The sequence below is a fragment of the Mesoplodon mirus genome (assembly GCF_964341445.2).
Source record: "Mesoplodon mirus genome assembly, chromosome: X".
Classification (NCBI taxonomy): domain Eukaryota; kingdom Metazoa; phylum Chordata; class Mammalia; order Artiodactyla; family Ziphiidae; genus Mesoplodon; species Mesoplodon mirus.
In genome coordinates, this window is record NC_138981.1 from 136,915,686 (window position 1) to 136,941,306 (window position 25,621).

The 25,621-nt window shown below is 43.8% G+C and overlaps 1 pseudogene across 1 annotated transcript in view; it reads right to left on the bottom strand.

Moving 5' to 3' along the window:
• Positions 1-11,792: 11,792 nt before the first annotated feature.
• Positions 11,793-25,621, bottom strand: part of LOC309796995 (nondiscriminating glutamyl-tRNA synthetase EARS2, mitochondrial-like) — a 28,910-nt pseudogene continuing 15,081 nt past the window's right edge. The window contains exon 2 of the transcript in view: positions 11,793-11,891. The product of the transcript in view is annotated as a nondiscriminating glutamyl-tRNA synthetase EARS2, mitochondrial-like (transcript). The remainder of the gene's footprint in view (positions 11,892-25,621) is intronic.

Sequence of the window (25,621 nt, forward strand, 5' to 3'; positions counted from 1 at the left end):
AGGCTCGGGATGCTCCAAAGCTGCATACTCCAAAGAAAGGGCTAGCCCTCTCATGGTTCCTGGGAGACAGCTCTGAGCCCCTGGCCTATCCTGCCTGAGGGCGTTTATGTATGCCTGAGGCTTTGGACTCTGCTGTATGAATTTGACCTCTGGGGAGCTAGGGTCTGAGTAGCCAAGGTCAGTCACATGGGTGCTGCAATAAAGACCCAGAACACTAAGGTTTGGTGAGCTTTCCTGGTTGACAATACTTCGCATGTGTTGTCACACATCACTGCTGGGGGAATTCAGCATGTCCCCAGGAGACTGCACTGACAGGAGATACTTGGAAGCTTGTGACTTGTTTCTGTTGGACTTTGTCCCGTGTGCCTTTTGCCTTTGCTGATTTTGATCAACATCCTTTCACCATAATAAACCATAACCATAACCATAACAGCTTTCCTGAGTCCTGTGAGTCTTTCTAGTGAGTCAGCAAGTCTGAGAACATCTGGGGCCTCCGAGCCCCAGTCAAGGTGTTGGGGGCATAAGTGAGCCCAGGAGAGCCCAGCAGAAGGATCGCCAGCCTCCCAGCAAAGTCACAAGAAATAACACATTACTGTTATTTTAAGGCATTGATGTTTGTGGTGATTCATTAGTACCCGTAGGTAGCTGAAATGGTAAATGACTGAAAATAGGCAAACAGTTAAAGAACTTATCATATACCTATACATTGAAATACTAAGATGTCCTTAAACATGCTGATATACACTGCGTATTAACGTGGAACTGTGTTCACTGTATATTTCAAGTAATGAAATGTTATAAAAAATAAGTATGTATTTATAATATAATCCCATTTTGAAAAATATGTATGTATTTATAGCTAAATGTATACTTAGGATAAGCCACATGCAACTGTTGATATTCAACCTTTTTTTTTTTTTTTTTTTGTGGTACGCGGGCCTCTCACTGCTGTGGCCTCTCCCGCTGTGGAGCACAGGCTCCAGATGCGCAGGCTCAGCGGCCATGGCTCACGGGCCCAGCTGCTCCACGGCATGTGGGATCTTCCCGAACCGGGGCACGAACCCGTGTCCCCTGCATTGGCAGGCGGACTCTCAACCACTGCGCCACCAGGGAAGCCCCAACCATTTCTGACCTACCAAAACAACACTTTCCTGTGATCAACTAATACATATTGATAGAATCAAGGCTGCAAGGCCCTGTTGCCTATGGCCGTGTTTGGGTGGTGGGTAATGGGCACTGTTTTCTTTTCGCTCATCTGTATTTTCTCAGTCTTGTACATCGCACATGTAATTCTTATGGTAATATTAAGAAAAAAACATTAAACACGTGAACAGTGATGACTGGACGAGGAAAGCAAGCTGAGAAGGGGGATGGGCATAGCTGGGGCCTGGAGCCAGGTCGCCCACCAGCCTGGGAATCGGTCTTTCGCCCTGTGACTGACAGCAAGTTCACACAGGCTCTGGGTAAGGCGAAAGGAGGCTGAGGCCAAGGGCAGAGGCTTCTCTGTTGGGTGGCTGGCTGGAGCTGGGCTCGCGCTTTGCGTCCGCTTGCCTGGAGCCTCGTTAATTGTTGCCTTTTGCTCTCCACAGCACCGTGGGCCTCAGTCCTCCACAGGGGCTCTTACCCATGACCTACCACCAGGTGGCTGCCTCTCCCTTTGAACTGGAGCATCTCCAGGGGCGGTGGCCGGGGCGGGTGGGGCGGTGGTGTCTTAGCTCTGGAGGGAGCCTTGGAGGTCATCTGGCGCCGTCCCAGCAGGATGCGGGACCCTCCCCAGCAGGAGCTCCCTCCATGCCTCGCAAAGGTCAGCATCCTCTGCCTGTGCGACCACAGCCTTACACTACGCCCAGAAGCACGCATCCTATGTATGTGGCAGTGACCAACAGAAAATCCATCTTAACTGGTGATACATGGAACACTGCCTGCTATATCGGTAAACAAAGGATGTGAGCGATTGCAGCCCTCCAGCGTTGAGCCCTGAGAGAACTCAGGAAGCAAAGAATACCTGCCATCAAGCAGCCATCAGGCTGCAGCCACTCCCCACGGTGAGCCTTGAGGAGATGAAAACACAGGATACTTGCTCCAGATAGCTGAGGTACATATCAAAGGACCGATTTCAATGAGCCCAGACTCCTGCATCTTCCCATACGAAGAAAAGTGCTAAACTCATTCACGTGAGATGTCTGGTTTTCTTTCATTAACAATAAAGTTTCGATGTTCTGACTACCTGCCCATTGTTGCAAAACTCCTACATATCCTGGTTCTCCCCCTCACCTCCTCGTGACAGTCCTCTCAGGGTTACTTGAGATGCTGCCTCCGGGGGCTGAAGTCCTAAAAATTCGCGCTGAATAAAACATATAACTCTCAACTTTTAGGTTGTGAATATTTTTTTTTGTCGACACTGGGAATCCCAAATCGGCTCAAACTTTTCCCTGTGGGAATCCTCTCTCTTTACTTTGGGCAGCAGTAGTTTCCTCTAAGTGAAATACCCATCTCTAAGAAAGTACAAATCCTTATTGATCGGATGGTACATTCCAGGCATGGAGCTGGGTGTTGTGATGTATATATGCTATTTCCTTTAATTATCCAAACAACCCTGTGACTGAGATATTACCATCTACATTTTACAGATGGAGAAACTGAGACCTAGCAGGGGAACATGAACACCCAAAGTGTCATACTGGGAAGTGGCAAAGCTGGGGTTTGACCCTGGTCTGTTTGAACCACTATATTATACAGCTGCCTCCGTGTCATTGATTGACACCCGACTTCATTCGACAATGAATTTGAGATAGCTTAGAATATGCACAATTTAATAAAATAGAAATAGAGAAGCAAGCCTAGGGAAAACAGAAAGCAGTAGAAAATCAAAACGAAGTGAAGAAATGTATGAATATGCAGAACATCTGGGCTACAGTTGACAGGGTTATCAGAGGCTGTCAGGCTGCCCAGCTGAAAAGGGAAAGACAATTATCTTTATAATTCTCATTACCAGTAAGAAGTTCTTTAGAGAAAACGTCGCAAGCAAAGAATTCTAGGGCTTCCCTGGTGGCGCAGTGGTTGAGAGTCTGCCTGCCGATGCAGGGGACACAGGTTCGTGCCCCGGTCCGGGAGGATCCCACATGCCGTGGAGCGGCTGGGCCCGTGAGCCATGGCCGCTGGGCCTGCGCGTCCGGAGCCTGTGCTCCGCAACGGGAGAGGCCACAGCAGTGAGAGGCCCGCGTACCGCAAAAAAAAAAAAAAAAAAAAAATTCTAAAACCCATCACCTTGGGTCCTGATATCAATGATGGGGCAGAAGTATATCTATACTTTATCTGTGTCTCTATCTGTACCTGCATCTATTTCACTATCTGGATCTGTGCCTTTACCTGTCCCTGTATCTTTATCTGTATCTCTGTTTATACCTTTATCTGTGTGGCTATAAGTATGTGTATCTGTGTTTCTATTTGTACCTGCATTTGTATCTCTAGAAATTCTTATTTCTGTGTCTCAGGCTATACTAGTAACTGTGTCTCTCTCTGTGCCTGTATCTTTTTCTTTATTTATACCTATATCTGTTTCACTATCTGTACCTTTATCTGAGTTTCTATAAAAACTTGTATCTGTGTCTCTATTTGTATTTCTTTGTGAGTCTCTCTACATATAACTGTCAGCGTTTCTATCTGCATCTGTATCTCTGTCTCTATATATCCCTGTATCTGTGTCTGGGTTTCTATATGACATTGAATCTGTGTCTCTCTCTGCACCTCAAACTGTGTCTCTGTCTTTAACTAGTACTTGGTCTCTATCTGTACATGAATCGATGTCTTTACCTGTGCCTGGATCTGGGTTTCTACCTTGTAGATCCATCTGTGTCTCTATCTGTATGTATATCTGTTTGTATATCATACCTGTATCTGGTTCTCTGGTTGTACCTGTATCAGGGCTTCTACCTGTAACTGTATCTGTATATGTGTCTCTAACTGTACTTGTGTCTGTGTCTCTGTAACTACCTATATCTGTACCTGTATTTTTGTCACTGTAAGTACCTGTATGTGTCTCTCTGTCTCTACCAGTAATCGTGTCTCTATCTGTACTTGCATCTGCGTCTGTAATTGTATCTGTAACTATGTCTCTATCTGTCCCTGTATCTATGTTTCTATCTGTTCCTGTATCTGGGTCTCTGTAGGTACCTATATATCAGTGTCTTTACCTGGATCTGTATATGGGTCTATCTCTTTACCTGTGTCTGTGTCTCTATCAGCTTGTACCAGTATCTTCATCTGTCCCTCTATCTGTAAATGTATCTTTGTCTGTACTGTACCCTATAATGCTTTCTTGGTATGTATCTCTACCTGTACCTGGGTTTCTGTATGTATCTATACCTTTGGCTGTCTCTGAACCTTTATCTGGTTTGCTATCAGTATTTCTATGTGTGTCTCGATATCTACCTGTATCTGTGTCTCTATCTGTATCTATTTCTTTATCTTTACCTCTATTAGTTCCTGTGTTTGTGCTGCTTTTGCACTTCTTTTGTGTGTCTCTACCTCTATCCTATCTATATCTGCATTTATATCTGTACCCATGTCTGTCTCTCTGTGTGTTCCTGTATCTGGATGTCTATCTGTACCTGTATCTCTCTCTCTCTCTCTGTGTACCTGTATCTACATTTCTATACGTACCCGAATCTGTTTGTCTACCTATACCTGTATCCGTGTCTTTATCTGTCCCTGTATCTAGGTCTGTATCATACCTGTATATGTGTCAAGGGAGCTTGGAGATGCTCTGAGACTTGCAGGAAGGGTTACAAAATTTGCCTGTTAGCTCTGTTGCTAGTTCCAACATTGCTTCTCATTATGCTAGTTTCCTGAGACCACTGTAGGAAATTACCACAAACTGGACAGCTTAAACAAGTGAAATTTATTGTCCTAATGTTCTGATGACTAAAAATCTAAGGTCAGTGTTTTGGCAGGGATAGTTCCTTCTGAGGGCTGTAATGGAGAATCTGTTCCATGCCTCTCTCCTAGCTTCTGGTTGTTTGTTGGAAAGCTTTGTCATTTCTTTGCCTGTAGAATCATCACTGATGTCTGCCTTCATCTTCACATGGCGTTCTCCCTGTGTGGGTGCCTCTCTGTCCAAATTTCCCCTCTTTATAAGGACATCAGTCACATTAAATTAGGGTCCACCCTAATGAACTTATCTTTTTTTAAAAATTAATTAATTTATTTTTGGCTGCATTGGGTCTTCATTGCTGGGCCTGGGCTTTCTCTAGTTGCGGCGAGTGGGGGCTACTCTTCGTTGCGGTGCACGGGCTTCTCATTGTGGTGGCTTCTCTTGTTGAGGAGCATGGGCTCTATCTAGGCGCATGGGCTTCAGTAGTTGTGGCTCACGGGCTACAGTAGTTGTGGCTCACGGGCTTAGTTGCTCCACAGCATGTGGGATCTTCCCGGACCAGGGCTCGAATCCGTGTCCCCTGCACTGGCAGGCAAATTCTTAACCACTGCACCACCAGGGAAGTCCTCTAGTGACCTCATTTTAACTAATGACATCTATTGATACATTGACTCTATTTCCAAATAAGGTCACACTTTTGTGGTTAGGACTTCCTATGAATTTTAGGGGATACAATTCAACACATAACACTCATCTTAGTCCTTCATTCCACTGCCAAGCTCTTACCTTGACAAGCTTCTGACTCCATCCTTCAGACTGGCTTTGCTCTGGGTTCTCATTTGGGCCTGGGATAGCTAGTTGAGAAGGCCACTACCATTATTTGGGGAAGGTAGCTCCAGGGCAACCCAGGGCCCAGGCCTGTGAGGCAGAGGTCTGGGGGAAGGGTGGCTCCTCAGATCTAGAACTGGAACTTGGGAGGAGAGTCAGTCAGGTTGAGTTAGGTGATGCTGAACTAACAAATAACCCCAAGATCTCAGTGCTTAACTCAACAAAGAATTATTTCTCACTATGCAATCTGTTGATCATGGGTCAGTTGGAGTGTTTAGCTCCATACCCTCCTCACTCAGAGCCCAGGCTGAGGAAGGTTCTATCCTCATGGTTTCACTACCCCCAAGGCAGGAAACAGGAAGCATGGCCTATTGTATACTGGCTGTTGATGTTTCTGCCCAGAAGTGAGATGCCACACTTGTATTTATACGCCATTGGCCAAAGCAGGTCACATGTTCACACCTAATCTCAAGGCATCAGGGAAACAATTTTACCACGTGCCTGGAAAATGAACTGGAAATATTTGGAGAACAACAGGCCTTAGGAAGCCTGGGAGGGCTTCTGCTTCTTTCTCTCCCTTGTGTCTCTCTTTGGGAGGGTTAACATATGTCCTGGTTGGCCAAGGCAATTTACACATGCTGCCCAGCCTAAATAGTAATAGTGCTTTCTTTCAGTCTTAAAAGAGTCCCTCTTTGGATACAGATTCTATGTTTCTTAACTTCTTCTTACCGTTCAGCCCTCAGGTGAGCCTTCTTTAGATACCTAACCTTGTCTCAGTTGTGTCCTAGGGCTGAGGAAAATGACATGCATTCAGAGAACAGAAAAAGAGTGGTGTCCTTCAGAGGCTGGCATGGGGGTGGCAATGATGATAAGCAAGGGGCATCCATGGGAAGGAAAATGATCAGGGTGAGTGTCTGGGCCTATGTTGCCCTCTCTTACCCCTAGAAGTCTTCTAGTGATGACCAGGAGTTTTGGGGGTTTCTTTTTTAAGGAAGATGGCACTTTCTCAAAGATATCTCCACAGAAACACCCATTCCTCCTCCATTTCATCTTTCCAGACTAGCCAGGAAGCCACTTCCATCCCAGTGCTGGCATCCTAGTACAGAGAGGCAGGGCTGGCAGGGAGCCCCTTACCATCTTGTGCCGGGATAGACAATGGGGACTCCTCTTGCCTATGGAAGGGCAGGAGTGCCAGCACAACCTCCTGGTTGCTGGGGGGGATGGGTGTCATCCTTTTTCTCCTCACACCTTCCTGCCTCAGGGCCTTTGTACCTACTTTTCCTTCTGAGTGAAATGTCCTTCCCCTACTCTCTTCATGTCTAGCTTCTCATCCTTAGAGACATAGCCTGTTAGTATCCTCTCTCCCTAGATTACCCTTTCCTTCCATCCTCTGTCATGGCACCCCATTCATTTCCTTCATGACAATTGTCATGGGTTTTGAATAACTATTTCCTTGTTAATTTTTGGTTTCCCCTCTAGACTATAAGCTCCATAAGGGTGGAAACTCTACCTGTTTTGTCCATCATTGTGTCCCACAGCCTAGCACAGTGCTTGTCACGTAGCAGGTCCTTAGCACCTGTTTGCTGAATGAACGAAAGAATGGTTAAACAGATGAATGAGTGGATGCACTTGAACTCAGTTTCTGAGGATTTGCTGGCCCTGTACAACAACATGGGAAAGTGAGGGACACCCTGGAAAACCTAAATTGAATTCAAGTTCAAAATGGCTACTCCTAGCAGGTCAGACACAGAAAACTGAGAATCATCTAGATGTCAGAGTAGAACTGAATACATATACAGAAGCATCACACTGGAATTTATCAAAGGACAGTGTCTGTCTGAGAAGAGCAGCTGGCCCTTTGGAGTACTGATTGATTTTATCAGTAATACCCATTCCCCCTTGCGGGCAAGTTCTGTGGCCCTGAAGATGGTGCCAACACAGGGGTGAGATGTGTGAGGTTGACCAGAGATGGCGCTATATAGAAGGAAGGGTACCTGTCGGGACCCTTGTATGTGATAGCTCAGTGGAGAAACACAGTGCTGAGAATCAGTCTCAGCTGGATAGAAGTGCAGTCTGTGTGACTCCATTTGGTGTGCGCACGTGCATGCGCACATCCTCGCACACAGAGATGAGGTTGTTTTCAGGTGGCTCTGTGGCAAATAGCCACCCCTCCTGCATGTAGAAAATATTCAGAGACAGCTTTCTGCTTCTGCAAGTTCCTCTTGATGTCTCATCTCTGCCCTATTCAGAAGGTTCTGGAAAGAACATGGGGACATGGGTTCGAGCCCTGGTCCGGGAGGATCCCACATGCCACGGAGCAACTAAGCCCGTGCACCACAACTACTGAGCCTGCGCTCTAGAGCCCACGAGCCACAGCTACTGAGCCCACGTGCCACAACTACTGAAGCCCGCATGCCTAGAGCCCGTGCTCCACAACAAGAGTAGCCACCGCAATGAGAAGCCCACGCACCGCAGCAAAGAGTAGCTCCCGCTCACCGCAACTAGAGAAAGCCTGCGCTCAGCAACGAAGACCCAACGCAGCCAAAAATAAATAAATTAAAAAATTTAAATACATTTTAAATAAATTTTAAAATATTTTAAAATATTAAAAAAAGAGAAAATATTCAGAGACACTCGGTGCGGGGATTATTAGCCCCATTTTACAGAATAGGAGACTGCGGCTCACAGATGTTAAGCTTGTCTAAGGTCCTCCCGTGAGTGTGTAGACAGCAGGCAGGCTGATCTCTGTCACTCTCCTGCCCAGTGCTGGACTCTGAGTCAGTGATGGGTGGAGACTGAAGCTCAGAACTTGTGCCTGATTGGCACTAGCGTTAGCGATGCAGATATAAATGTGCTTTGTGATCCACCATGCAAGGGTCTGAATCTCTGGCTGTGGTGAGTGAGGGTATTCACATTGAAAAATGTCACCAGATCATTTGGAGACCCTCCTCCTCGCAAGAGGGCTTCTCCCAACCCCCTCACCCTTTGAGAACTACCTCATTGGAAGGTATGTGGGCAACAAGTTCTTAAGGAACTTACTTTCATTTAATGAGTTCGTTATAAAGGCCACGGAACACGTTCCCAACTAGAGGTCAGTTACACCCACATTCCTCAGACTCACAAGATCTCTGACAATTAACGAGCCTCAAGGTGCCTGTGAGGCTTGCAAGAGGTTTGTACTAGCCAGAACATACCATCCTGTCTCCCAGGCTACTGCAAAGATTTTACTGAAAATATATTCAGTGGGTTTCCTAAACGTTTCTCACATGGGGACAACTCAGATAGGAAGGACACTACGCTTGAATTCTACCCATCACACGAAGGCCTTGTGTGCCTTGAAAAATGTTCAAGGCAAAGATTTCTGTTGACTGTAAAACCTGTTTAGAGAGTGCCTTTTCCGTATATGTGTGGGGCCCCGCCTCCACCCACATTCCCCAAGTGCTCACACTTGTGAAAAAATGAAAAAAATGTTTTTTCTGTGGGGCTGTAAAAGAAATTAAATGAAAAAAACCTTCTAGCCTTAAACTACTCAAAAGTCTAAGATGGAAAACTCACAAGTCAAATGCCTGGAGACACTTCAGGGAAAAAAACCCCTAAGGTCACACTCAGCTTAGCTGGCACTTCCTTCAGGAAATCTTTCAGGGCCCCTACCCCTGTTTGCCCTCATTCCCCTATGGGTTAATTAATCATTCATCCATCCTTTCATTCAGTAAGTATTTACTGAGAACTCTATATGCCAGGTACAGATCAAGGTGCTGGGTAAACAGACAAGAGAGACAAAAACAGACAACATTCCCTGACTTCGTGGAGTTGATGTTCTAGCTGGGACATACTGACAATATACAAGATGAAGAATTGTATTTCATAGTGCATTTGAAGGTGGTAAGTGCTATGGATAAAAATCAAGCATGGGAAAGGCCAGCAGGTGCCAAGTGGTAGAGGTGATGCTGTAATTTTGAACGTGAAGGAGGAGAGGCAGGGTGCCACGTGGATGAGAGAAGTGCATCCCAGGCACGGGGCAACAGCATGTGCAAAGGCCCTGAGGAGAGGCATGCTCGGTGTGTATGAGGAACACAAGGAGGCCTGTGGGCCTGGAGTGGAGTGAGTGAGGTGGAGCTACAGGGAATGAGATCACAGAGGGGTTCCCCCCATTGCACCATGGGAATGCTCCTCTTGCAGTGCAACCGTAAGGGTCGTTATTGTCACTCTTGTTAGTTGGGTTCCCTGGGACACAGGCTTTGGGGTGGAGCCTAGTGTGCCCTCAGGATCGATATTTGGGCAAGGGAAGGGCAGGAAGCAGCACTGGGAAGAGAGAACAAGGACACTCAGCCAACCTGATGGGGAACTTTGGAGCTGGGATGACCCTTTAGCATCATCCTGCATTATGGAGAGGGGACTGGGCTGTTGTTCCCCTCCCCCGTACATCCACCAGTCACTGGATGGGGCTGCCCTTCAGAGGGGATGTGACCTGGGGCCAGGCTGCTCTCATCAGGTGTGGGCCATTCCCACAGAAGCTGACACTCAGGGAAACTGACACTCGAGAATCCACATGCCCAGCAGCTGGGGAAATAAGTGCTTTAGCCCTGAAGGGAGATTTGGGGGATGCACCACAGCATCCACTGCATTGTCTAGCACGGAGGACTCACGTTAAGCCAGGCACTCTGCTAAGCACTTTGTAATGGTCTCATTTAGTCGTCACACAAAACCTGTGAGTTAAGTATTACAATTAATTTCACTTTATAGAAGAGACCCAGAGATTGAGTAGCCTGTCCAAGGTCCATGCTACTAGGCAGCTAAGTGGGGGTTCCAGTGCAGATGTATCTGACTCTGAAGAATGAGCTCCTAACCACTGGATTCACCTCCCTTGTTCCGAATGCCTTGCCTCTGTTGATACAGCCCAAGGGCAAGGCCACCACTTCACTACGCTGACTCATATCGGACAGTTGAGTACTTCTCCTATCTTCCTGGCCCACCTCTCTGTCCTGCCCTGGTGCTGTGGAATTTATGGGCCCTGATACACGGTCCTTAATCCTTCCTGCCCAGATGCTCTCCTAAGAGTCAGCCTCTACTCCAGCATACAAGGGTCCCTTGGAAATTTGCCCAGCCATAGACCTCTGATGAGAGGGTTTATGACATTGAGGATACCAGGGTTGAACAGATCCTTAGAGACCTTGACCAACTGTCTTCACAGGGGGCAATGTTGAGGTCTGGGAGCTGCCTGAGGCTGACAGCCAGGAGTTGCAGGATGGAATCAGACTGAGTTGTATCCCTCAAACATCATACATTGAAGTCTTAATACCTAGTACCTCAAAATGTGACTGTATTTGGAGATAAGGTCTTGAAAGAAGCAATTAAGGTAAAACGAGGCTGTTAGAGTGGGCTTTCATCAAATCTGACTGGTGTCCTTTTAAGAAGAGGAGATTAGGGCTTCCCTGGTGGCACAGTGTTTGAGAGTCCGCCTGCCAATGCAGGGGACACGGGTTCGTGCCCCTGTCCGGGAAGATCCCACGTGCTGCGGAGTGGCTGGGTCCGTGAGCCATGGCCACTGAGCCTGAATGTCCGGAGCCTGTGCTCCACAACGGGAGAGGCCACGACAGTGAGAGCCCCGTGTACCAAAAAAAAAAAAAAGAAGAGGAGATTAGGACATAGATGTGTACAAAGGGAAGACCATGTGACCTTGGTGTTGAACCTAGGTCTAGCCCAACGGACCTAGACACCAGGCCTGTGCTCCTCCCTCAGCCCCAGTCACTGTGGCTTGGCATCACTCTGTGGAACTTAGCTTGGTGTAGGGCCAAGAGCACTAGTCTTGGAGTCAGAAAATCTGAAGACTTTCTCTTCATCTGTCTATCTGTGTGAACTTGGATAAGTCACTTAACCTCCCTGAGCTTCTATGTCCCCATCTGGGAATTGGAAGGAATGAAGGAACACTTCCTTCCTAAGGGCCCATTCGACGTGCTGGCAGTTTCAAGGGCCTGGTGGGAATGTTGGAGGACCCAGGGACAGACAGCTTTTTGTCATCATAATCCCAAACACTTGACCAGAGCATTACGTTATGAAAAGAGCCTGGCCTGTAATGGATGGTATCACATGCCTAATCCACCTCCAGGGAAAACAGGAAATCACACATGAGTGGTCCATCAGGGCCTGAATTACTGCCCTGGGGAACTGGCAGCTGTTCGAAGGCCACACCCTGCAGGTGGGAGGGTGCAGAAGGAGGGCGAAGGGGAGAAGAAGGGGGATGGGGAGAAGGAGGACGAGAGGTAAGCAAGCTCTCTCCACCTCTGTGCCTCTGAAGGCGACGGGCACAGCTTTGTAGTACCGACCCTGGGGCTCAATAGGAGTGGGGATCATTAACCCCTCAGCACAACATGGAATGAGCCGTATAATAATCATGATACCAATAATAACATTAGCAGTTATTACGGGGGAGGTCATCCATCACTCAAACCCATGACTTCTTTCCTTTAAATTTGCGGAACCAAAATATTTCTCTTGTCAGTTCACTCTGAAGTTGGAAGTTCATAGTGGGAGTGAGGAGAGACAGTAACTCACTGTACCTAAATCCTCAAGTGATCGGTGGTTCATCCCTCTGTGGAAGAGAGCTATACAGTGATGGGAGCCTGCTGGTCAGGGGATTTCTGTCTCACTCTCAGGGCGCTTGGAAAATCAAGTTAGTCAGTGCAGATTTCTCAGGAACCAAGGGGGTTGGTTGATCTTGAAGTAACTTTTATACAGGATTTTTTTTTTGGCTGCGGTATACGGGATCTTAGTTCCCAGACCAGGGATGGAACCTGCGCCCCCTGCATTGGGAGTGTGGAGTCTTAGCCACTGGACCGCCAGGGAAGTCCCAAAGATTTTTTTTTTGTGGGTATTTTTAAAATTTATTTTTATTTTTGGCCACACCGTGTGGCATGCAGGATCTTAGTTCCTTGACCAGGGACTGAACCCATGCATTGGGAGTGTGGAGTCTTAACCAATGGACCACCAGGGAAGTCCCTTGGAGGCAAATCTTGATAAATTGTCCCAGTTCCATAGCAGAGTTCTGAAACTTTATCTTGCTAGGAGTCAGAACCCTGGGTCCTCTTCCTCACAGCTACAGCAGAATTTGCATTAACACAGTTTTACTAACCGTAGTGAATACATGCTTGTTGGGCCAACAGCACCTCCTCTTCAGTCTACCACCTGTTAAATGTATAGCCTTGGGCAAGTTACTTAACCACTCTGTGCTTCAGTTTCTCCATCTTTAAAGTGAGGCTAGTAACAGTACCTCCCTCATAGCATTTCCATGAGAAATAATACATTATTCAAATAATACAACACACTCACTTAATATATTAAGTGCTTGCAAGAGCGCTTGAAGCATACTAAGCATTCAATAGGCATTACTACTATTATGAGTATCACAATTGTTATATAGTATCCCTATCTATTCTACTTGGTTCAGAGTGATGAATGGTCCCCAAGTGCTTCAGCCTTAGGAGTGATATTGCATGACTCAGTCCTGGTCAGTAAGAGTACTCTATCTCAGGCAAAGGTGAAGTCCAAGTAAAAGAGAGCTGGGATCACAATCTTGTTCTCAGAGAAGGTTGAATCAAGAAACAAAGGAAGGGATATTATCCACAATGATCTAATAGTCCAGAAAAACTGTGAACCAAATAATAGAGGATCAAAGTTCATGCAGAGGGCTTCCCTGGTGGTGCAGTGGTTAAGAATCCACTTAACGCCAATGCAGGGGACATGCGTTCGATCCCTGGTCCGGGAAGATCCCACATGCCGCGGAGCCACTAAGCCCGTGGGCCACAACTACTGAGCCTGTGCTCTAGAGCCCACGAGCCACAATTACTGAAGCCTACACACCTAGAGCCTGTGTTCCACAACAAGAGTAGCCACTGCAATGAGAAGCCTGCACACTGCAATGAAGAGTAGCCCCTGCTCGCTGCATCTAGAGAAAGCCCGCGTGCAGCAACGAAGACCCAACACAGCCAAAATAAAATAAATAAATACATTTATTTTAAAAAAAGTTCATGCAGAAAAAAGTACAGAAAGTGCAAGGAGAAATAGAAACACATTTGTAGTAAGGAAATCTATCTCTCTCAGCACATAGGAGAGCAAGTGGACAAAAGATAAGCAAATATATAGAAGACCTAAAGAATATGATAAAGTCTATCTATATGTATCATCTTTTATTAGGTTATGCTGTGGTATAACAGCAACTTCCAAGGTTCAGTGGTTTGCAACAGCAAATGTTTATTTCGTGATCACATCACATGTTGGTTAGTGTCACCTTTGGCTCTCAACCATTGGTTTTCTTTATTCTGAGATCCAAACTGAAAGAGGAGCCCCTCTCCAGGATATATCAGCATTGTGGCAGAGGGAAAAGAGCAATGGCATAGCCAGTGATGGCTCAAAGCTTCTGCTTCTTGTGGCTCAGATCACTTCTATTCATATTCTTCTGGCCAAAGTAAGTCACATGGCCAAGCCTTATGTCATTGAGATGAGGAGTTATACTCCATCCACAGGATGACACTGCAAGTCATGTGGCAGTGGGCAGGAATTGTGTAGTCTTTTTACATGGGTGGCAGCAAATGGTTGGGAACAATAATACAATCACAGTATCTTATTGATATATATCATATTCTGTACTATGTAATGCAGCCTGTAAGTACCACTGCACATTCACAAAAATTGAACATATGTTGGCCCACAAATAAAATGTCAATATATTCTAAAATGTAGAAATAAAATTTTGCCTTCAGAGACAGCAGACTCGGTTGTTTCAATTCAATTCTCCAGCTGAGAGCAACTAGAAAAGCTAGAAAAGTATTAAGATAATCAGAGAGCTAAAGGCAGGGAGAATTTACACGGCCAAGATCTGAAAAAGAAGGGAAGCCCAGAGAGCTGAGCCTGGCATTTGGCTCTGATTTTTCCCTGGAGGGGAAAGTGCCAATTCTGAAAGCCATAGCTGAGAGGGTGAGATGTTGTGTAGATTCAGGACCCACTAAAGAGGAGCCTTGGTGACACCTTCTTAACCCCCAAGTTTTGAGTTGGGATCCTGAAGGGCTACATCCTAAGAGTAAGGGCTAACCAAAACTAGATTAACCCTAAAAAGGACAGAATTTCAGTTTAAAATCATCTCAGTCCTGAACTGGATTAAGCTAATCTGCTCCTAGCCTAGCTGTCTGCCAGAAACAAAACTATAGTGGAATACATCATTAACCAGAGCTTCACAATATCATGGTATCTTAAATTTTCTTAATAAACAATATTTTTCACTTAGTAAAAAATAACTAGTGATAAAAGAAGACAAGATATGATCCAAATACTTAAAGGAAAAAGTGAAGAATTGAAACAGATCCTTTAGTCCTAGTTAGCTGAGTTCTTTTTTTAAATCATGAATGGATATTGGATTTCGTCAAATGCTTTTTCTACATTAAGTTATGATTGTATGATTTCTGTTCTTTAGCTTGTTAATATGGTGGATTACACTAGTTGATTTTGAATGTTGAATCAGCCTTGCATACCTGGAATAAATCCTGCTTGGTTATGGTGTATAATTTTTTCATACTTTGTTGTATTTGATTTGCTAATATTCCATTGAGGATGTTTGCATTAATGTTCATGAGAGATATTGATCTGTAATTTTCCTTTCTTGTAATGCCTTAGTCTGGTTTTGGTATTGGTGTAATGCTGGCCTCATAGAATGAGTTAGGCAGTGTTTGCTCTGCTTCCAGTTTCTGGAAGGGATTGTAGAGTATTGGCATAGTTTCTTCCTTAAATGTTTGGTACAATTCACCAGTTATACCATCTGGGCCTCATGTTTTCTGTTTTGGAAGATTTACAATATTCATTCAATTTTAAAATAGATATAGACCTCTTCATATTAATTATTTCTCCTTGTGTAAGTTTGGTAGCTTGTACCTTTTAAGGAATTGATCCACTTCATCTAAGTTATCAAATTTGTGAGCATAACATTGTTCATAGTATTCCTTTATTATCCTGTAGTCCATGGGATCAGTAGTGATGGCTCTTCTTTCATTTCTGATATTAGTAATTTTTTTCTTCTCTTTTTTTTTCTTGGTTTGACTGTTTAGTTTTATCACTTTTACTGATCTTTCAAAGAATCAGCTTTTGATTTCAATGATTTTCTATACTGTTTTTACTGTTTTCAGTTTCATTGATTTCTGCTCCAATTTTTATTATTTCTTTTATTCTACTTCCTTTAGGCTTAAATTGCTCTTCTTTTTGTAGTTTCCTAAAGTGGAAGATTAGATTATTGATATTAGATCTTTCTTCTTTTTTAATATGTGCATTTCATGCTATAAATTTCCCTCTAAGCATTGCTTTTGCTGCATCCCACAGATTTTGATAAGTTGTATCATTTAGTTAGCAATATTTTTAGATTTATTTGAGCCTTCTTCTTTGACCCATGTGTTGTTTGTAAGTAGGTTGTTTAATTAATTTGACGATTTTCTAGCTATCTTTCTGTTTTGATTTCTAATTTAATTCCATTGTGATATATGAATATGTTTTATATGATTTCTACTCTTTTAAAATTGTAAGATGTATTTTATGACCCACAACGTGGTCTATATTGGTGAATGTTCCATGTGAGCTTGTGTATTCTGTGGTTGTTGAATGGATTATTTTATTATATTTTCATGCTGTATTAGACTTAAGTTTAAAAAACCTTTTCAAATTATGTTACCTGCTATAGATCATTTTACCTACTCCTCTGTCTGGCGGCCAGTCCCTGGTCTCTTCAGCAACAGTGAGGTAGATACCTTTTCCTCAGAGAAGAGAAATCTATGGTTTGTTGCCTTTGCCAGTAACGAAAATGTTGGATATCTAGGTGGCAAAGCTGTTGCCTTTGGCACCTTTCATAAGAACCATATCAAAACAGCCAGGATGTCTCTCTGTTGGTGATCATACCTACTCTTTTCAGGTTAGCACCTCTGGTCACCACCATACACAGTATCCAAATCAATTTGAGTGGTGTCATTCACCTTGCTGAAGGGATTAGGGTAGCAGATAATTTGAGCATCACTGGTCACCGGAGAAGTGATTCCTTTTGTGCCCACAAAGATCTTTCTCCCTTTGCACAATTTGTATGTGGTCTCTTTGGGCATAATATGATGAACAGCAAAGCAACACTTGGTGTCCTGAATTGGTCTTGTCAATGCTGATGACCTCCATAAAACCAGCAGGGTAGGTTATATCAGTTCAGACCTTACCATCAGCCTTAATGAGCTGCTGCATGCAGATCTTCTTTACCTTAAGTCTGTTACTTAGGAAAATGATGAGGGGGAAACATTCTCCCAGGTTGTGGGGTTTGGTAGATGGACAAGGAGCAAACACGTTGGACAGTTTATCCAGTGTCCAATGTTTTGGAGTTGCTACACACTTCAGATGCTTCTGGGAACTATGAGCCATGGCTGCGCTTGGTACTGAAAGAGCTGCATGGAGTATTCTATAAATGTCAATTACATTAAGTCTATTGATAGTGCTGTTCAGGTCATCTACATCCCTACTGACTTTCTGCCTGCGTGATGTATCAATTACTGACAGAGGGTGGTTGATGTCTCCAACTATAATTGTGGATTTCTGTATTTGTTTTTTCAGTTCGAGCAATTTTGGCCTTGTGAAATAAAAGTGTCCCTATCTGCAGATGGCATGATTGTCTATGCAGAAATCCCAGGGAATCTATGTAAAAAACTCTTAGAACTAATGAGTTCAGCAATGTTGCAGGATACAAGATCAACATACAAAAATCAATTGTATTTCTGTATGCTAGCAATGAACATGTAGAAACTGATAATTTAAAGTTGGACAAATATACTTAGGTGCCCTCAAGGAGCTTGCAGTGTAGCTATGTACTGATCTGTGCTGTGGCCCAACACAGATGAGCCTGGCCCATCAGATCCTCTAAGGAAGTTGTGGCTGGGAACTTCTAAAGGATGAGGTAGTGAGCAGTGGGAGCAGAAGCTGGAAGGCCATGAGGTCAACAGAGGTCAGAGGAGTCATAAGAAGAGACGTACCTCTGCCAAGTTCTTGGGAGGCTGAAGTTATCAGGGAGCATGAACCACAATAGTGTAGAAGCCATGAATAGAGAAGTAAATAGTAGAGGGTGAGGAAATCAGTTTGTGACAGTAGCTATGGGCAATCAATGCAGAGTAGCTGGGCCATGTTAGTGGTCTGAGTGAAGATCCACAGAATTCTGGGTTCCCATGTATGTGCGTTGCGGTTGTCAGGACAATTTAGGTGACAAGTGATGGAAACCCACCTCAAACTAGCTTGAGCCAAAAAGGCATTTATTGGTTCACTAGACTGGGAAGTTCAGGGCTTGAGCTGGCTTTAGGGGCTTAAAATTGCTAGGGCTTTGCCCCTCCTTCTTTGTCTTGGGATGTTTTTTTCTCAAACATTGACTTCATTCTGCAGATAATTTATTTCTTCTGTAGACAGCCACTGATGACAGAAGTTAGTTGGTTCTTAGTGCTTTTGGTGCTAGCAGAGAGAGGGATCCTCACCCACCATGCACTTCTTCTCTGTGAAGAGTCTCACCGACCCAGCCTCAGTCAGGTGTTCACCCCTAGACCAATTCCTCTGGCTAGAGAGATGGATTACCCTCACTGGCCAGTCTGAGCTACGATTAACAGCCTCCTCCCTCCCTCAATTAACCATATTAATTGAGGAGGAGTAGTTTCCTAAAGGAGAAACCCGGTATTCTTAGAAGACGGAGGAAGGGTTATGGGCTGACCAAAGCAGTCATGTCCACTCCATGGAGTCCCCTCTCTCCCCACTTGAGGAAACTGGAAGGAATCTCTTTCTGGGAACCAGAAGGCTCTCCCTAGAATAAGTGCTGCCTGTCACGTCTCTCCTTTGGTTTTGGTTTTCTTGGTGTTTAGGGAAGTTCTGTGTGGCATGGTAAGGGGAAACAGCAATGAGATTTGAGTCTGTACCAGCAGAAGGGGGCATGATGACCTTCCTGGCAGAGCTAGGCATTGTCAGCATTGTGCTTGAGGAAGCAGAATCATGTGCTGGGGCATGGAATGGGCCCCAGCAAGGGCAGCTTGTGACTGGTGAGTGGAGAGGAGAGGAGTCTGGGAAAGTTAAGGGATGGAGAGCTGCTGGTTGCCACGTGATGGGAGAGCGCCACTGGGGCCTTGAGAGACCCAAGTGTACACGCCACTTTGGACATCCCTGGCTTCCTGAGTGCACGTCTCTCCAAATCCTTTAGTTATAACACTATTTAGGCTGTCTTAAATCTTTTTTTTTAACGACTAAATATACAAATAAAGAAATAATTAATATTGTGAGATTAACAATTTATACTCACGCTACCCAGATAGGCAAAGAAGTTCAGCCTTCCTAACTTCCTATAATTCTTCTTATCTCACTTTGAAACTCCTGTTCCCATGATGTAGAAGAGAAAAATCGTGGACTTGGTAATTAAAGGATACGAACTCTTCTGCAGATTAAGGCCATTGTTTTTTTAGGTACTTCAAACTAACTAAATGCTCAGTCTTTTCGACTTTCTTCTCCAAACACTTCTGCTATCCAAGATGGCATCTGGCATGGGGAGATTCCTATGTATCTTCAGGGAGAGGGAGTCCCAGATCCACCCGGGGGTCTCTGTGCTGCCCTCTGCATTCTTGCTGGCCGCTGTGGCCATGTCCTTTGTCCTACCTGGTCACTGGGTGTCTTGCTGCCATCTGCTGCTGAAGGGTGCATTAATGAAACTCGGGAGGTGGACCACCAAGCCCTGATCATGCCACCACTTCCCCACTCAGCCCAATCTTGGGTCTTATTGGTGCTGAAGATCTTCCCCAAGCACTAATGTGTGTGAAGTGCCGTGGCACCATGATTTCAAGAGAATGGGTAATTGGACAGTTTAATACTCTGTATCATTGAATTTAAGAAGCACTGTTATTTTGCATACCCCTAACAAAGTGAATATGTTGCCAGCTAAACCATGAAATACCATTGCTTGTAAGATGCGTCTCAATTTCAGAGATGAGAAAAGTGCATCTCAGAATCATTAAAATATGGCACTTTGTAATTAATGTAATGGTTAAGAGCCCTGATACTAGAGCCAGGCTGCTTGGGTTTGAATCCCAGCTCTGCCATGTCCAAGCTCTGGGGTCTTGGGCCAGTCACTCACTATCACTGTGCTTTCGTTTCCACGACGGTATAACAGGGATAGATCAACTTCCTGGTGGTGTTGTGAGGATTGAATATATGTGTAAAGCATTCCAAATAGTGCCTGGCACATAGTAAGCACTATATGTGTTTGCTATTTCTATTATAAAATATCCATCACATCTGCAAATAAGGGATAAACTGCTTTACCACCACCTCACCGGGTAAGCAGGGCTCTTGCCAGCCCTCCACCAACCTCTTGGCAGCCCTTGCCCAGAACGAGTTCCTTGCTGCCCCACTGCCAACTGGGGGCTGTCAGGCACCAGTGGGTCCATAAACTAACCTGGGTATGTCTGAGGCCCGTCATTTCCAACCAGATCTCTCATCACTGTAATCCGCAGACACTTCAGGAAAGACAAGCCCCTTTCTCACCCAATGTCCCCCTCCCCTTATCGCTATGACCATTCTCACTTTGGCTTCTCCCAACTCTTGCCCGTCCCCGTCAAGCTCTTTCCAAGAACTCCCATTCCACTGCAAACAAATGCCACTACACTCTCAATCTCTTCCCAGAAGGCTTTCTTCACTGTCTTGCAGCCCTAACTGGAGAATGGCCACACCCCCGCCCTCCCACTGTTAGGGTGCAAACTCCTCCACCACAACCCATCTTGGGGAGAGAGGGGGCAGATTCTCCCAGCTCCTTTATGCTGGGTCTAGACTAGAGCATGATTATTCTATTGTCAAAGTTCACCCTTCTATGAGCCTTAAACTATCAAGCTGAACATTCTGTCTTAAAAACAAAGGAGTTTTAAATTATGCAATTAATACATGATAAATCTTCCTTTTAAAAATGTCATTCTTCCCAGATAAAGCCAGCCCTTGGCCCTATCCCTGGCTGCTCTTCAGTGAATCCCAGTTATCTGGTTGGTGCATCTCTGTCCTGACCTTTTCCTCTGCAGTAACCCATATACAGAAATGTAGAGTTTTGGTGTGTGTTAAAAAAAATCCAAAGCTACAAACGGCTTCTTACTATAAACATCGTTCTGTAACTTGCTTTTTTTACCTATCTTCCCTGGCAGTCTTTCCAAGGGCAATTCTACTTAATTTTTTAAAGTGGCTGCATTGTAGCTCTTTTTGCAAATATCACATTTCTTTAGCCATTCCTCCAACATGAACATTTATGTTGTTTTCATTATTCCCCATTATAAGAAAATGCAGTGATAAACAGCTTTCTATGCGTTGGCTTGCAGACAGGGAGAATGCTTCTTCATTGTTAATAGTTTTAAGAGAATAATCACTTTATTGTTTTACAAAACTGAAGCAATTTTAGAATTACAATGAAGAAACAAGTAACTCACCAACAATTCCATTACCCAGAAAAGAAAGAAATACGGTTACCATTGGGGGAATAGCTTCCCAACCGTCTCTTTATGCACATGTCCAGGTAGAACACAGCAAGCTGTCTAGAAAGAATTTTATAATACTGGGATCATACCAGTCATGTTGTTTTTAATAAAAAGTGTGAAATTTGGTTTTACTTGAATTTAAAGTATAAAAAAGGAGCTAGTGTAAAAAAAAAGGTACTGCTGAACTTGATGTAAATGTTCCTTCCCCCTAAGGTGTATTAGCTCCAGAGAGGCCCCTCCGGGGGACAGAAGGGTGATCACGTGGTTGTTAAGTGATTGAAAAACATTCTTTCCTTTTCTTCCTCTCCCCTCACCTCCCCCCTTTTGAAATCTACATATCTACTCTCAATTGACCCTCCACAACGGAAGATGAGACTTGTTCTCATCTTTTCAATCTTTCCACCTCATTTTCTTGTTCTCCCACTTTCCAATTTTTGTTGGTTATTTTGGCTTCACTTTTAAAATAGTTATAATGCACTCTATTCTGCAAGGCTGTGACTCTTCCAGTCATTTAGTGGAGATTCTATAGTTAGCCTTAGTTTCATATTTTAATGGATTCAATAGAAATAAATAGCTAATGCTCATAGCTCTCTGTTTCTGAATTCTGATCTACCCCTTGGCTGGCAAGATTTTTCTCATTGGGTATGTTTTTCAAGAAGGGCTAATGCATACTCAATTCCCTGAGTCTTTCCTGACTGTGAATAGCATTTATCCTTGAATAATACATTGGCTGGGTGAAATATTCGAGTCATACTTTCTTTCCCTCAGAACTTTGTAGAACATCGCTCCACTGTCTTCTGGCACTGATAGTATCTATGGAGAAGTACAGGAAAGTCTGGTTTTTATTCCCTTTGGTGATTTGCTTTTTCTGCTTGACTATCTGAAGAACTCTCTACTTCAAGTTAAATAATTTAATCAAGACATGCCTCCAAGTTAATGATTCTGTATCCATTTTTTCTTCATATGTGGTATGCTTTTATGACCTGCTGATTCAGTTCTTGCTTTATTTTGAGAAAATTTATTCTCAATAGACCTCTGAATATTTTCTCCTATTTTATTTATTAAGTTCTCTTTGAGCACTTATTTTATTAAATCCATTCATCCACTCAGTCAACAAATATTTATTAAGGGTCCACCAAGTGCCTGGCATTGTGCCAGATAAAAATCCCTGCCTTCCTGTAGTTGACATTTTAGTGGGATGAAGATAACAGGAAATAAACAAAATAAACACATATAGTAGATAGTGTATTCGATGGTGATAAGTGCTATATAAATTAGGGAATATATGGGGCTAGAATCCTAAATAGGGTAACCAGGGAAGGCCTCCTGCAGGAGGTGACATTTGAGAAAGGCTTCAGCTTCTCTTGATTTGCATTTCCCTGATCAATAATGACGTGGTCTCTCTCTCTTTCTCTCTCTCTCTGTCTCTCTCTCTCTCTCTCTCTCTCTCTCTCTCTCTGTGTGTGTGTGTGTGTGTATACAGACAGACAGTAGAGAGAGACAGAGAGACAAACAGAGACACAGAGACTATACATATTTCCTTTCCTGTGAAATACCTGCTCATGTCCTCTGCCTGTTTTCATTGCAACGCTTACCCACTTTTTAATGATTTGTAGTTCCTTGCCTTGGATATTTTGTTGTTTATATATGTGGCAAAAGTCTCCCAATCTCAGACTAGTCCTTTCGTTTTGATTATGATGTTTTGTTTTTTAAAAATTATTTGTTTATTTATTTATTTGTTTGGCTACACCCGGTCTTAATTGCGCCACGTGGAATTTTTGGTTGTGGTATGTGGAATCTAGTTCTCTGACCAGGGATCAGACTCGGGTCCCCTGCATTGGGAGTGTGGAGTCTTAACCACTGGGCCACCAGGGAAGTCCCTTATCGTGTCTTTTGAGTGGGAGAATTTCCTACTTATTGATCTTTTCTTAGTTAGTGCATTTTGGGGCTTGGTTAAGAAATTCTTCCCCACCCCAAAGCCAGAACGCTATGGTCCACTAAAAATTTTTAAGTTTTACTTTTGACATTTAAGCATTTGATCCATCATCTGGAGTTGATTTTTGTGCGTGGTGTAAGATGGGGCAAAACATCTGGAAGGCTACATACTCAACAGTTAACAGTGGTGACCTCTGGGGGTGAAGGACTTTCAGTTTTGGGGTTTTTAAAAGATTATTTATTTAGTTAGTTATTTAGTTTATTTTTGGCTGCATCAGGTCTTAGTTGTGGCAAGCGGGACCTTCTCTGAGGCATGAGGGATCTTTCTTTGTGGTGCACGGGCTTCTCTCTAGTTGAGGCGCACGGCCTCAGTAGTTGTGGCACACGGGCTTAGTTGCCCCACGGCATGTGGCAATCTTAGTTCCCTGACCAAGGATCGAACCTGCATCCCCTGCACTGCAAGGCGGATTCTTTACCACTGGACCATCAGGGAAGTCCCGACTTTCAGTTTTGTTTTTTTTTTTAATCTTTTATCAAAGTAATATATAAATGCAATTTAAAATCGTAGCAGTTTCCATATAAGTGGACTAATCTTGAAAAACAGTTGGGCCCACTCTCCTCCCCATTCCTGCACATCATTCTACAGAGATAACGTGTTCAAATCACATCTTTTTAAAGTGGTATTAACCTCCTATATTCAAAATAACATTCTTATACTAATATTCCTTGATTTTTCATTTTACACATGATTTAATCAGGCCTAACTATTTTAAGATGAGGAGTGGTCTCTCTCACACTAGTGGGCACCCCTATACTCCCTCTTTCCCCTGCTCCCAATATAGTTCTACCATAATCTTTGGTGGAATAAATGTTCAGTGTTTACATTATCATGACTATGTAGATATCGTTCACAGCCAAACAATATCTTTCTTTCCCGTTACAACACACCTTTTGATTTTTCCTGGAGTCAATACTTGCTGCCTTTAGTTGATGTGCTTTCATTTTCTCTGCACCTATGATTCAGTGTTCTTCCAGGCTTTCTCATCAGAGATGTAAAATTCCTTGTAATACAGCCACACACGTCAGATTTGCTTCCTTGTTTTTCACCCTTGGGGATCGCCTTCTTACAATGACTTGTTCTTTAGACGTAGTGCACAACTCTCAGCCTGGAGATTCTCTTCTCCTCCCTCTTTCTCTCCCATTTTCTTAGATCACATGTTACCCTCTTTTATGTTTTAATACTTCATTTTGAGGGGGCATCCTCTGTTAGCTTCCTGAGAAAGTGTGCATGGGAGTTACATATTTTGGGGGATTGTATATGTTTGCAAATAGCTTTATTTCCCCCTCACGTGTGATTGATACTTTGCTGGATATAGAATTCTAACTTGGAAACAATTTTCTCTGAAAAAATGTAAGGCATGCCTTTACTGTCTTCTAGCTTCCATTACTGCAACTAGTCAGCCATGTACCATTCTGATTACCAATCTTTGGAACCACCTTTCCTTTTCTGAAGCTTTGAGGATCTCCTCCTTATCCACAGTATTCTGAATTCTTATGATGCTGTATATTCATGTGGGTATTTTTTTCATTTATTTTCATAAGTACTTGGTGGGGACTTTTCAACTTCACATCTTTCATGAAGACTCACATCCTTTAGTTTTGAGAAATTTCACTGTATTATTTTTTCTCTCCTCTATTTAGTCTGCTCTCTTTTGTTGGAACTCCTATTAATTGAATTTTGGACCTCATAGACGAATACCCTAATTTTTAAAATATTTTCTTTCTTCTCTCTCTATCTCTTGGAGAGTCTCTCGACTTTATTTTCAAACTTCCTCTTGAATTTTAAATTCCAACTATCATATTTTTAAAGTTACCAATAGCTTTTCCTTTGCCTCTTTCCTTTCCCATAACCTCCTCTCCTTCTTTAATTATTGCAACATCTTGCTGTATCTCCCTTAATATTAATGTTTGTTTGAAATGTGCCTTTTCTGCTTCCGCTGGAATCTGTGTGTGGGGATGTGTTGCCGGTGGGCCAGTGGGAAGCTGGTCACCTGGTGGCCTTAGCTTCCAGAGTTCTGGGAGCTGGGGGAGAGGGAGACATCACTTAGCGTGCAGGTTTGCTAATCTCTCTGCTTGCCCTCCCATCCTTCACAGTGCCTGGTGTTCAAAGTTTCACAGAGAATAAACCTCTTGCCTCCTGACTGGAGGTATGATACCTGACTGGCTGGGATAGAAATGGGGACCTGCCCCTTATAAGATTTTTAATAAACCCTTGTATTTTCAGCCCCATGCATTACCCTGCCTTCCTTGGTGCCTGGCATCTCCAATTCTGAAGACTCTCTGGGTTCTCTGGAAATCAGCTTGCTTCTCCCCTCTGGTGGCTTCCTCTAGCTGGTTAAGTCAGCCACTGTTCCTCTGTCCACGTTCCAGCTTCTGAAAATCGCCA